General features: G+C 38.6%; 1 protein-coding gene across 5 annotated transcripts in view; it reads right to left on the bottom strand.

The window, feature by feature from the left end:
• Positions 1–12,794, bottom strand: part of LOC137073435 (zeta-sarcoglycan) — a 438,962-nt gene that overhangs the window by 258,573 nt on the left and 167,595 nt on the right. The window contains exon 1 of one of the 5 annotated variants that reach the window (XM_067441930.1): positions 7,268–7,314. The exons of the other annotated variants lie outside the window; for them this stretch is intronic. The gene's annotated coding sequence lies outside the window, so the exon portion shown is untranslated. Of the gene's footprint in view, positions 1–7,267; positions 7,315–12,794 lie in introns of those variants that run through there. 5 annotated transcript variants of the gene reach the window in all.

The raw sequence follows: 12,794 nt of genomic DNA, 5'->3' as shown, positions 1-12,794 counted from the left end.
TTGAAAGAAAATAATACTTTTATTCAGCAAAGATGCGTTCAGTTGATCAAAGTGATAGTAAAGTGACAGCAAATACATTTTAAATGAATTTGACTAAAAAAAAGTTATTTCTAACTTTATATTTACAGAAGGATTTAAAAAAAAAAAAGGTATTGGTTTCCATATTTTAAAAAAATTAAATAAACTGTTGATCATAATAAACATTTTTGAGAAGTTTTTGAGAATGATTTCGGAAGGATCACGAGACACTGAAGAATTTTCCAAATCCAGATTTACCATCATAGGAATAAATTTCATTTTAAAATATATTCAAACATATATAATGCAAACATATTTTACTTTTTTTTTTTTTTTTTTCAATCAATGCAGCTTTGTTGAGCGTGAGACTTCTTCCAAAAGACGTTAAGGGGTTAGTTCACTTCAAAATGAAAATATCCTGATATTTTACTCACCCCCATCTCATCCAAGGTGTCCGTGTCTTTCTTTCGTCAGTCGAAAAGTAGGTTTGTTTTTATTTTGTTGGTGGTGAGAAAATTATCAGTATACTTTCATTTTGAAGAGAACAAATCTTTTCACAAAACCTCAAACTTTCCGATGGCAGTGTATGTCTACTCAGCCATTTACTGTTATTTAGGTGCTTTTATATATTGATTTACTGAATACTGATTACATTGTTTAGTAAGTTGACAGCCTCACTTATCACATCCAAGTAAAAAAAAAAAAAAAAATTAACAATTTTACAATATGCATATACAGTTGTCGCTTCAAACTAGCCTGTTTTAGCTAAACACCTCCCATGCCTGGAATAATGCTGCTCAAACAGAAGAGTTCTCCAGAGTCCACTTGGTTAGCATATAGATTGCCTGCATGACTGCTCAGCCTATAGAACGTAACATATAGTGAGGTATGTGTCGACACAGCCCGCTCTCTCTAACATTAATCTACATTAAGTCAATGGTAATCCTACTGGAGTCATACAGAGTTAAAGCAACGGTTGCTGTGTAGGCAAAGATATCCTCAAATGAAAATTATTACTGCGAGACTGTACAAGTGTCCAGCTGGTTGTGAAAAGTAAAAGATTGTGAACGAGGGAAATGAAGAGGCAGATACTATTCCGGTGCCAAACATTTTGTGTAAAGATTAAATAAATGTAAGCAAATGAGGGAATTATGGCTTGTTTGCAAAAGTGGGTTGCCAATGCATAAAATGTTTGACCTTTTTTTTATATACTGTATGCATTCAGATATTTTTAGTAAAAGACGTCAGAAAAGTATTTGTGGCATGTGCTGGCAAAAGTCAGAATGCGCATGGGATAATTTTGAACTACAGGCAAAACAAGCGGGGGGAAACAAATGTTTTTGGACGATTTTAAAGTTTTCATAAAAATGTGTTCATTAAGCCCTCGTTTAGCGTATTGTACACTCTGCTTGTTACACACAGGGACTCGGAATGTTTTTTGCACATTACGCCCAAACACACACGACTCATTACAAGACTAGATGCAACCGTTTTGGACCATGGGCTTGGCACACTGACCATATTTCTGTCATTAAACTAGCATGCATCTGTGCTTCAGGCCCTGTCCTCAGATTGTTAAAATAGGGCCCTATGATTTATAAGCTGTTTTCAAAACAAACAAAAAATCCCCATAAGGACAACAATTTTGGATATTGTCATCTTTGTGGGGATTTTGTCCCCATTATGTAGGGTATACCTGGCTATCACCAGACCAAGCTCCATTTAAAATTGAACATTGGTCTGGGGAGTCTGCTCTGTATTTTCTACTGCACAAGAGGCATGATCAATGAGAATTATTCAAATGATTCTGTATGCAATTGGATAGTCCTTCAACCAATCAGACCACAAGAGGCGTGATCAACAAGCATTATTCAAATTACTCAGTACACATTTGGATAGTCCTTCAACCAATCAGACCACAAGAGGCATGCTCAACAAGCATAACAGAAGCAGTAGAAATTAATGTACAGGTTTCCAGACGGAGTTGCAGGGCGAAATCAAATCGGGTTTAGCCAGTCTAGAGTATACCTGAATCACACATACAAAGATAGATCATGTTCCAATGCTCACATGCAGAATGCATAAAACACTGTCTCTAGAATGGAAATTGTACAATAGTCCTTCTTAATGGTTTAAAGAGAAACACTGGTTCTGCATGGCATCAAATGTATTTCCTTTTGAGTTAGGAGATACAAAAATGAAAGACAGCAAACAAATGAAGAATAAGGATGAAGGAGAGAGGAGGAAAAACATAGCATCTTTTCATGGAGTTGGGGGCACTTGAGATGCACACAAGGGCTGTTCACAGGCAGCGTGATCAGTATTCTGAGGCAAGAGTCGGGGTGCAATATTCACTCGCAGAGGCAGTTGTTTATTGCGCTTTCTCATTTGCAATACTGTGCGTGTCAATTGATGTGCTATGATGCTTTGGATTACTTTTTTTCCTTTCCCCCTTCAACCATGTAATTCATCTCTCTCTCTCTCTCTCTCTCTCTCTCTCTCTCTCTCTCTCTCTCTCTCTCTCTCTCTCTCTCTCTCTCTCTCTCTCTCTCTCTCTCTCTCTCTCTCTCTCTCTCTCTCTCTCTCTCTCTCTCTCTCTCTCTCTCTCTCTCTCTCTCTCTCTCTCTCTCTCTCTCTCTCTCTCTCTCTCTCTCTCTCTCTCTCTCTCTCACTCAGTATCCTCTAATGAGTTCAGCTCTTGGACCCGTCTGGTCATTCTGTATGACACCTCATGGATTGTCACATCATGGACATGAACCATGGCGTTAAGTGTCGTTTGGAGGAAGTGGGCTATGTGAGTCATCAAACAGTGACTTGTGTCTTTATATTCACCTGTGGATAAGCTCTCTAAAGTCAATTTGTTACTGGTCTTAATGTACATAAATAACTTGTGCTTATTATTTCCATTCAAATGTAATAAATAAAACAACTTTCCCTCACACCATCTAGCTCTATTCTGATGTAACTTCCATTTTCAAAATCCAATCAATTCCCATTGAGTTAAAGCAAAGCCCAGTTCATGATCATCTTGTTTAATCTGAAATATACAACATTCCGGATGTAAAATGGTTTGCAAGTAATTTATATTTTTACTTTGGTTTGTTTTTCCCCCACTTACAAAAAAATTGCCATGGCATTACTATGGTTTTCAGGAGGTAGCAAGTTAATTCATGTCCAATTAATTCAAATCGTTATTGATAATAAATATAAAATATATAAATAAATATATAATCATAATAATAATAATAATAATAATAATAATAATACTTAATTTATAATGCACTTTTCATTGCGAAGAATCTCAAAGTGCAACAAAGGGAAAAAATAACAACAAAAAAATTATAACAAGTAAAAATATAGAATACTACAAACAATCTATATCAAAATTCTACTGATGGTGAACAGAAACAGAACTGATGGTGAATAGATGGTGAACAGAAACAGAGCTGATGGTGAACAGAAACAGAGCTGATGGTGAACAGAAACAGAGCTGATGGTGAACAGAAACAGAGCTGGTGGTGAACAGAAACAGAGCTGGTGGTGAACAGAAACAGAGCTGATGGTGAACAGAAACAGAGCTGGTGGTGAACAGAAACAGAGCCGGTGGTGAACAGAAACAGAGCTGATGGTGAACAGAAACAGAGCTGGTGGTGAACAGAAACAGAGCTGGTGGTGAACAGAAACAGAGCTGATGGTGAACAGAAACAGAGCTGGTGGTGAACAGAAACAGAGCTGATGGTGAACAGAAACAGAGCTGATGGTGAACAGAAACAGAGCTGGTGGTGAACAGAAACAGAACAGAGCTGGTGGTGAACAGAAACAGAACAGAGCTGGTGGTGAACAGAAACAGAACAGAGCTGGTGGTGAACAGAAACAGAGCTGATGGTGAACAGAAACAGAACAGAGCTGGTGGTGAACAGAAACAGAGCTGGTGGTGAACAGAAACAGAGCCGATGGTGAACAGAAAAAGAACAGAGCTGGTGGTGAACAGAAACAGAGCTGGTGGTGAACAGAAACAGAACAGAGCTGGTGGTGAACAGAAACAGAGCTGTTGCTGAAGAGATACAAAGCTGGTGGTGAACAGATACAGAGCTGGTGGTGAACAGAAACAGAGCTGGTGGTGAACAGAAACAGAGCCGGTGGTGAACAGAAACAGAGCCGGTGGTGAACAGAAACAGAGCTGATTGGAGAACAGAAACAGAGCTGATGGTGAACAGAAACAGAGCCGATGGTGAACAGAAACAGAGCTGATGGTGAACAGAAACAGAGCTGGTGGTGAACAGAAACAGAGCTGGTGGTGAACAGAAACAGAGCTGGTGGTGAACAGAAACAGAGCTGATGGTGAACAGAAACAGAGCTGATGGTGAACAGAAACAGAGCCGGTGGTGAACAGAAACAGAGCCGGTGGTGAACAGAAACAGAGCTGGTGGTGAACAGAAACAGAGCTGGTGGTGAATAGAAACAGAGCTGATGGTGAACAGAAACAGAGCTGATGGTGAACAGAAACAGAGCTGGTGGTGAACAGAAACAGAGCTGGTGGTGAACAGAAACAGAGCTGGTGGTGAACAGAAACAGAGCTGGTGGTGAACAGAAACAGATCCGGTGGTGAACAGAAACAGAGCTGATGGTGAACAGAAACAGAGCCGGTGGTGAACAGAAACAGAGCTGATGGTGAACAGAAACAGAGCTGATGGTGAACAGAAACAGAGCCGGTGGTGAACAGAAACAGAACCGATGGAGAACAGAAACAGAGCTGATGGTGAACAGAAACAGAGCTGGTGGTGAATAGAAACAGAGCTGATGGTGAACAGAAACAGAGCTGATGGTGAACAGAAACAGAGCTGGTGGTGAACAGAAACAGAGCTGGTGGTGAACAGAAACAGAGCTGGTGGTGAACAGAAACAGAGCTGGTGGTGAACAGAAACAGAGCCGGTGGTGAACAGAAACAGAGCTGATGGTGAACAGAAACAGAGCCGGTGGTGAACAGAAACAGAGCTGATGGTGAACAGAAACAGAGCTGATGGTGAACAGAAACAGAGCTGGTGGTGAACAGAAACAGAGCTGATTGGGGAACAGAAACAGAGCTGGTGGTGAACAAAAAACAGAGCTGATGGTGGAAGTCTCTGTAAGCTCCGCAGCACACTCCGGTCCACTCCATGTTTTACATTTCTCCCAGTGGCAGTGTCCTGATGACGTCATCGAGGCATGACAGCTGAAGACCAGATGATGGGTCTTAATGACGATTCAGACGATGGGGATCGCCGCAGCACCATGCAGGAGGCAGATAAAGTTTTCCGGGCACTTCTGTGGACACACCGCGGTCGACGCAGATGTCCAAGCCGCTCCACGGCCGCAATGCAAGACGGAATAGCAGCGCAGCCGAGAAGCGGAACATCCCAACATCATGCCGGATACTGATGACCCTGGCCCGGTACAAACTTCAGCCATCATGCAGCTCAAGCCCGAGGGAGACCACCAGTGAGCAGCCGACACCCAGAAGAGAGAGCATCCGCAGCGAGCAACATCAAATGTCCATCAAACCAAAACCAACCGCAGCAATTCAAACATAAACATCAGAGAAGCGGTGGAAAACGGCGAAACAACAAACAACGTCCTCTCAGGCTAACTCAATATCAATAATATAATACATATTTTATTAAAAATTAGACAATATTTTCCAACTTTTGGACCCCACAGTAACACGCCATGTACCATTTGGTACCACCAAAGTGTTTTTGTAAAGGTACAAACAGTATTGAGAGAATTTGAGAATGTAAGAAAGAAAGCTTGGCGAATAGAGGATGAGATTTTAAGGATTCGGACAAGTTTTTTAGGACAAGTGCTTTTTTATCTCCACCTCTCACCCTCTCCCACTTCTTCTTTGACAGAGAGGTGATAGAGGAAAAGAGGATGCGGTAAAGAAGGTGGAGAGAGAAAAAATTCGGAAAAATGCTGCAGTCCGCTCTGCTTGCCCGAGCAGGACACTGCACTGCTATTTTGAAGCTTCTGTTGCTATGGGTAACTCTCCACCGCTCTCTCTCTAACTCTAATTTCTATGGCAACCCACTGTTCCCTTGGCTAAGAGAGCTCATGACTTCTTCCTCCGCTGTTTTCTTTCTCTCTGCCTCTCTTAATGTATACATCATGGTGGCCTATAGAACAGCGAGTCCCCTGTCAGAAGCTCAGGGACACCCACATGCACAGGCAGACAGGAGTATGCATGAATATTTCTGTGCTCTAGTCAGGTATCCTCAGTGATGTCTCTTGAGGTCTGGATGACACACTTAATGCAGTGAAACAAGTGCTTGTTGATTAGTGTGCTGGTTAAGTAAGCTGTGTTCAGGAGATGAGTGAAAAGAGTTCTGTGAAAAGGGACTGATGTTGAAAACTGCTGCATCATATGAGCATGTCAAGTGAAATGGAGAATTTGAGAATCTGCTCCTTTTCACTTCAAGTAAGAAATTAAAATGAATGAATTATTGCACTTCAAATTGATTCATATATTTGGGGTAATTAAGTGTATACATTTGTATTATCCTATTTGTATAGTCAGTTAAGTTAAGTTAAGTTAAGTTAAGTTAAGTTAAGTTAAGTTAAGTTAAGTTAAGTTAAGTTAAGTTAAGTTAAGTTAAGTTAAGTTAAGTTAAGTTAAGTTAAGTTTTGGTTAACAATAATTTGATTTAAATAGTTATATTATATATAATGTTTATTTAAAAATTATAAAACTATAATATAATAATTATTATATAACGATAATATATAACACATATCAGGTGTTCTATATTATCATTATATAATAATCATTATATTATATAATGATAATATATGAAATAGATGGAGGCAGATGATTCACTGTGGCGACCCCTGAAGGGAACAGCCGAAAGAAGAAGAAGAAGATAATAATCATTATATTATAGTTTTATAATTTTTAAATAAACATTATATATAATATAACTATTTAAACTATATATCAAAACAATTACAACCACCACCACTACTACTTCTACTACTATTACTACTACTACTACTACTACTACTACTACTACTACTACTACTACTACTACTACTACTACTACTACTACTAATAATAATAATAATAATAATAATAATAATAATAATAATAATAATAATAATAATAATAATAAAAATAATAATAATACTAATAATAATAATAATAATAATAATAATAATAATAATAATAATAATAATAATAATAAAATTATGCATTATGTGAAATAACTTTACTTACCAAGAATTCTGCAAAACTCTGAATCGTGTTCACCCACCCACCCATCATGGACTGCCCTGCATAGCAACACTTTAAAATCACTCCGAGCACTTTAGCAACTGAATAACAACATACTGGAATTCACCCAACACCCGCTGTAGCATCAACTCCTGCCTGGGCTAGCAGCGCTCATGTTTTCTTGAAAAACAGTGTTCCTGATTCAGTGTTCCTTAACCTTTCTGTAGGGTGAAGCAGAAATGCTGCACACACACAGATACACAGCGATAGAGATAGAGAGAGAGATAGAGATAGAGATAGAGATAGAGATAGAGATAGAGATAGAGATAGAGATAGAGATAGAGATAGAGATAGAGATAGAGATAGAGATAGAGATAGAGATGATAGAGATAGAGATAGAGATAGAGATAGAGATAGAGATAGGGATAGAGATAGAGATGGGGGGGGGGGGTGGATCTGGATGCTGTCCCATTTTATGGTTAACAAATAGTAACTTGTTTTGTGTACGCTCCCCAGGAAGCAGCAGTGGCATGAATAAAATTATAGGCATCTGTGCTAACACATTAGGATCTCACTAATGGCTCCTTGGGTGCGCTCAGCTCATATTTAGAGAGGCTATCCAAATCCTATTTATGTCTCATTGTAATTTCAAGGTCTCCTTGTGAGTAAATCCAGTCCAAAACCATCCAAAAATCATTTCTGTAATTCTAGTGTACAACCATACATGTGTGCCAGACTATTTTTCTCTATTACTGTAACTCTTGAACACATTACATTTATCTCATAATCTCTTCCACTCAGAGTGTTAAGAGTCTGTTTTAGATGTCTCTGCATCTATGGATGTCCTTCCTGCTGCTTCAAGTAACCCACAAAAAAAAAAAAAAAAAAAAAAAACTGTTACTCTCAACAAAACATTATGATGGGCTTTTTGGTCCAAAAAGGACCAGAAGTGCTTGAGGTCCACATCTGGAAGTCCAGACAGACAGCTCTTATTTGGAGGATTTTTCTTTCTTTCATTCTGAAAACAGGGATACTTCAAGTAAGCTTTTGTGTCGAGCTGACATAAAAGTGTATTGTATGAAAATATTAACATACAAATTATATTAAAAGAATCTGTGAAACTACAAAGGTGTTCTTGGGACAGTTATTTGACTTTGACTTTTTTCACATCTAGCTTTTTGTATTTATTATTGTTGCTTTATATATTTATAACCAGAAACAATGTTTCTAGATTTGGATGCACAACAAGCACAGTTTTCCTGATCTGAGTGCCCTCAATTATAATATTTATGGTAACGTTTATATACACAAATTAAATAGAAAACAAATCTAAATATGGTCACACTTTAGTTTAGTCAAATTATCAATATGAAATACAACTTTTGCCTCAATAAACTAATGACTGTTTATTAAAAGTGCGGTAGTAGGATATATATATATATATATATATATATATATATATATATATATATATATATATATATATATATATATATATATATATATATATAAAATAATTATAATTATTTTATTATTTTATTTCAGCTTCATTTCAGTTAACAAAAAACATTTTAAATATTTTTTTAGTTTTAGTTAACATTAAAAACACACTGGTGTGTTGGCCTCAGAAATGAAGAGTAGAATGTTTCAATCCATTCAGTGTGATGCTAAATGTTGCTCACTAAAGGGCTATTTACACTGGCAGCTATTTAATGTGACACAGCAACCGTAAGTCATTCATTTGGCGATGCAAAAAGTTGGGCAGAGTTAAACTTTATGCAAATGAGCCGCAATGCAATGCAGAGAATACCAAAGGGAATGAAGATAGTGGAGCTCGCATGATCCTTCTCCTGTCAGATACTGTTGTCTAATGTAGCCAAGATGGAACAGAAGTTAATAGTAACTGTGAGCAATTCCTCTGTTCTATATGATTTGTCTCTGCCCACATATGGAGGCATAATAAAATAAAATGATGCAGGGAAAACCATCGTTAGAAATCACAGGCATTTCCAAGAGAGTTTTATTCATGCATTAATAATTGCTCATTTTGTTCACGATATGATGCATTACACACACGGCACAATAATGTTTTTCCCTCCAGAAAGTTCAGCATCAAGAAACTTTTTTTTAACCACCCATGCAGTTGTGCAGCCCACAATATTATTACGGCATAAGCATACAATACGTAGCGGTTTCCAGCTGGTATGAACACTATAGAGGCACTAAAATACCACAAAAAACATATTTGTTTTCACACATATGGTTATGGGGGCAAATTTTTGTTAATAAAGACTTACACTGATGATACAAAAAATTATGACCAGTCACATGTGAAGCAAATATCATTGATCACTTCACAAGGACACATATTAAGGTCTGGTAAGCAAACAAAAGTTCATAATCATAATCATAATCATAATCATAATCAACCTGTTAGATGCAGGAGAAATGGGTGGGTATAAAGATCTGGTCTGCATTTCCCGATAACGTTGTCTCTTAGCGCACTATGAAGACTCTAAAGGTATAACTTAACTGAAGGTATCCCATATCTAGGCATGTTCCCTGAACTATACCTTAGTAGGTTGCTTAAGGCAGTGTTTCTCAACCAGTGGGCTGCGACCCACTAGTGGGTCTTGGATCATTCTATAGGGGGTCGCCAGACTTTTTATGCATTTTCCTATTTTCGAATTTCGTATGTTGAATCATTATTGCCGTAACTTTCTAACGCTAATTCTAAACTGTCCTATCACAATACTGTATCACTGTAAGTCACTGAAAGGCTCTTATTAAACAAGGTCCTACTCTCTTTATGCAAGCATTTTACCCCATTGCTTGGTAACGACAGTGTGCTCGAGATGCCATAATTCCTTCTGGATTCAAACCAGACACGAATATCCAGAACTCGCAGATCGCGCAATGAAGTTTTTCTTGCCATTCAGCACCATCTATCTTTGTGAGTCGGGATTTTCAAAAGTGACTGCAATGAAAACAAAAAGCAGGAATAGACTGACAACAGCTAGTTTGAGTGGAACACTACGAGTGGCCCTTTCCCCACCGCGTCTGGATATCATCGTTTCAGAGCGGCAGTCTCAAATATCACATTAATGTGAGTAAAAATAAATAAATCAGTTTGCCTCATAGTCTGCCTAATTATTGAACAAAAAAAAGTGTTTTTGTGAAATTAATGGTAAAACTTTACAATATGGTTCATAACATGAACTAATAATGAACTGCACTTTCAATATTTACTAATGCATTATTAAAATCTTGTTAACATTAGTTAATGGACTGTGAACTAACATCCGCGGACGGCGCCGTCTTTGGTTCAGCATAACTATTCGCTGTCTCGCTGCTATAGTTTGACCAAACTACTCCACAATTATTCCCTTTAAAAGAGGCTCCTAAGCCTCTCCTGTCTAATGGTTTGCCAGCTGATTTGTACCTTTGAATAATATCATTAAAAAGCTAACAACCATTAATGACCATTTTTTATGACAATTTTAATCCTTGCATAAAAAAAAAACAATCAAAAACAATTCAACTAGTCTAAATTAACTCTGTGTGTATACTACAACTTCGGAATTGTATTCGTATAGACTGACATATAAAGAAGCTTTTTGCACAGTGGAATGAACTGTTAATAGTGATAAGATATAGCTTAGAGTGGTCCAGACCAACCTTATGAAAGTTTGACTTACAGAAGGTATTCTTAACAAAGATCGTTTCGGGAAACACATATTAACGTTAAGGACGTAGTGTTAAGAAGGTTTCAGGAAATCCAGCCCTGAGTGACTAGGGTCATGCTGAGTCAGGTTATCTCTGAAATTGCAAGGCTTGTAGGTTGCTCCCGGTCAGCAGTGGTGAGAATTTACCAACAGTGGTCTGAGAAAGGACAAACCACAAACCGGAAGGGTGTCGGGCACCCAAGGCTCAATGATGCACAAGGGCAACAAAGGCTCTGGTCTGAGCCAACAGAAGGTCTACTTTGCCACAAGTCATATACAATTTTAATGATGGTTATGGGAGGAATGTGTCATAACACAGAGTGTATCACACTCTGCTGCATACGGGGCTGTGTAGCCACAGACCGATCAGAGTGCCTATGATGTCAAAAGCTGCAACAATGGCCATGTAAGCATCGGAACTGGTTCTTAGAGCAGTGGAATAAGGTTGCTTTTTCCATTTTACGTCATGTGGACGGCCGTGAATGTTTGTGCCATTTACCTGGGGAAAATGATGGCACCAAGATGCCCTGTGGATGACGACAAGGGAGTGAGATGCTCTGAGGGATGTTTTGCTGGGAAACCCTGGGTCTAGTCATTTATGTAGATGTAAATTTGACTCGTGCCACCAACCTAAAATTATGGCAGACCAGGTACACCCCTTCATATTCTCAGCCTCAGGTTTCACGACTTTAGGCTGAACATCTGATGGATATGGCACATTTTAGTGGAAACACTTTAGGATTTGCAAAGTCATCATCTGGTTGGTTGAATTCTTCTGGCTGTCCGGGAAACGTGTGTCGCATTCTTTAATGGTCCGCCTGGAATCAAATGCCATGATGCATTGATGACAAACACCCTCATGGAACAAGAAAGCCGTCGTGTTTACAACTGAGACAATGAACGCTTGCCAGGGTCAACTAAATGCTGGATTCTCAAAAGTATGTGACGTTCACGGCTCCTTTGTTGCAGTAAACTTCCACAACATTCTTGAATGAATCCTTTATTAGATGCACACCGGTCTGTAAGGTCACCGGCTTTACATTTTCACACCCCTAAACATGAGGCGGAACAAAACAAACTGTGATTGGTTGCATGTCAGTCAAACATCCTCTTGTGCGGTCCTTGACCACTGAAAGCTATCGGTCTGAAGGTCTGGCTACTTGAGACGAACCCCTTCATGACAATGTTATGCTCTGGTGGAACTGGCCTCTTTCTGCAGGATAATGCACCCTGAAATATTGAACATCAAAGTTCAGGAATGGTGTGAGGAACACAATTAAGTGTTCAAGGTGTTGCCCTGGTTTCCAAATTCCCAGAATCTCAATGCAATTAAGCAGTTGTGGGACATGCTGAACTAACAAGTTTGCTTCACGGCAGCTCCACCTCGCAACCTACAGGACTTTAAGGATCTGATACTAATGTCTTGGTGCCAGATACCACAGTACACTTTCAAGGGTCTTGTAGACGCCATGGCTCAGCGATGGCTTTTCTATCAATTAGGTTTGGGTCCGGTTTAGTGTTAGTGGGACACTCTTAAAAATAACGTTTTTTTTGGCAGGGTGTATGGTTCCATGAAGAACCTTTAATATCCAAAGAACCTTTCCATTGCACAAAATGTTCTTTATTGTGCAACATGGTTCTTTAGACTATAAAATGGTTAGAAAAAAAATGGTTCTTTGAAGAACCTTTCACAAAACGGTTCTTTGGGGAACCAAAAATATTATATGGTATCACTTTGAAAACCCATTTTTGGTTCTTCCTGGCACCTTTATTTTTAAGGGTGTATGTTATTTTCAAACGAGAGA

The sequence above is a fragment of the Pseudorasbora parva genome, chromosome 4 (assembly GCF_024679245.1).
Source record: "Pseudorasbora parva isolate DD20220531a chromosome 4, ASM2467924v1, whole genome shotgun sequence".
In the NCBI taxonomy this organism is placed as follows: Eukaryota; Metazoa; Chordata; class Actinopteri; order Cypriniformes; family Gobionidae; genus Pseudorasbora; species Pseudorasbora parva.
The sequence above is the reverse complement of the archived record's forward strand: the minus strand, read 5'-3'. Positions and strand labels throughout refer to the sequence as shown.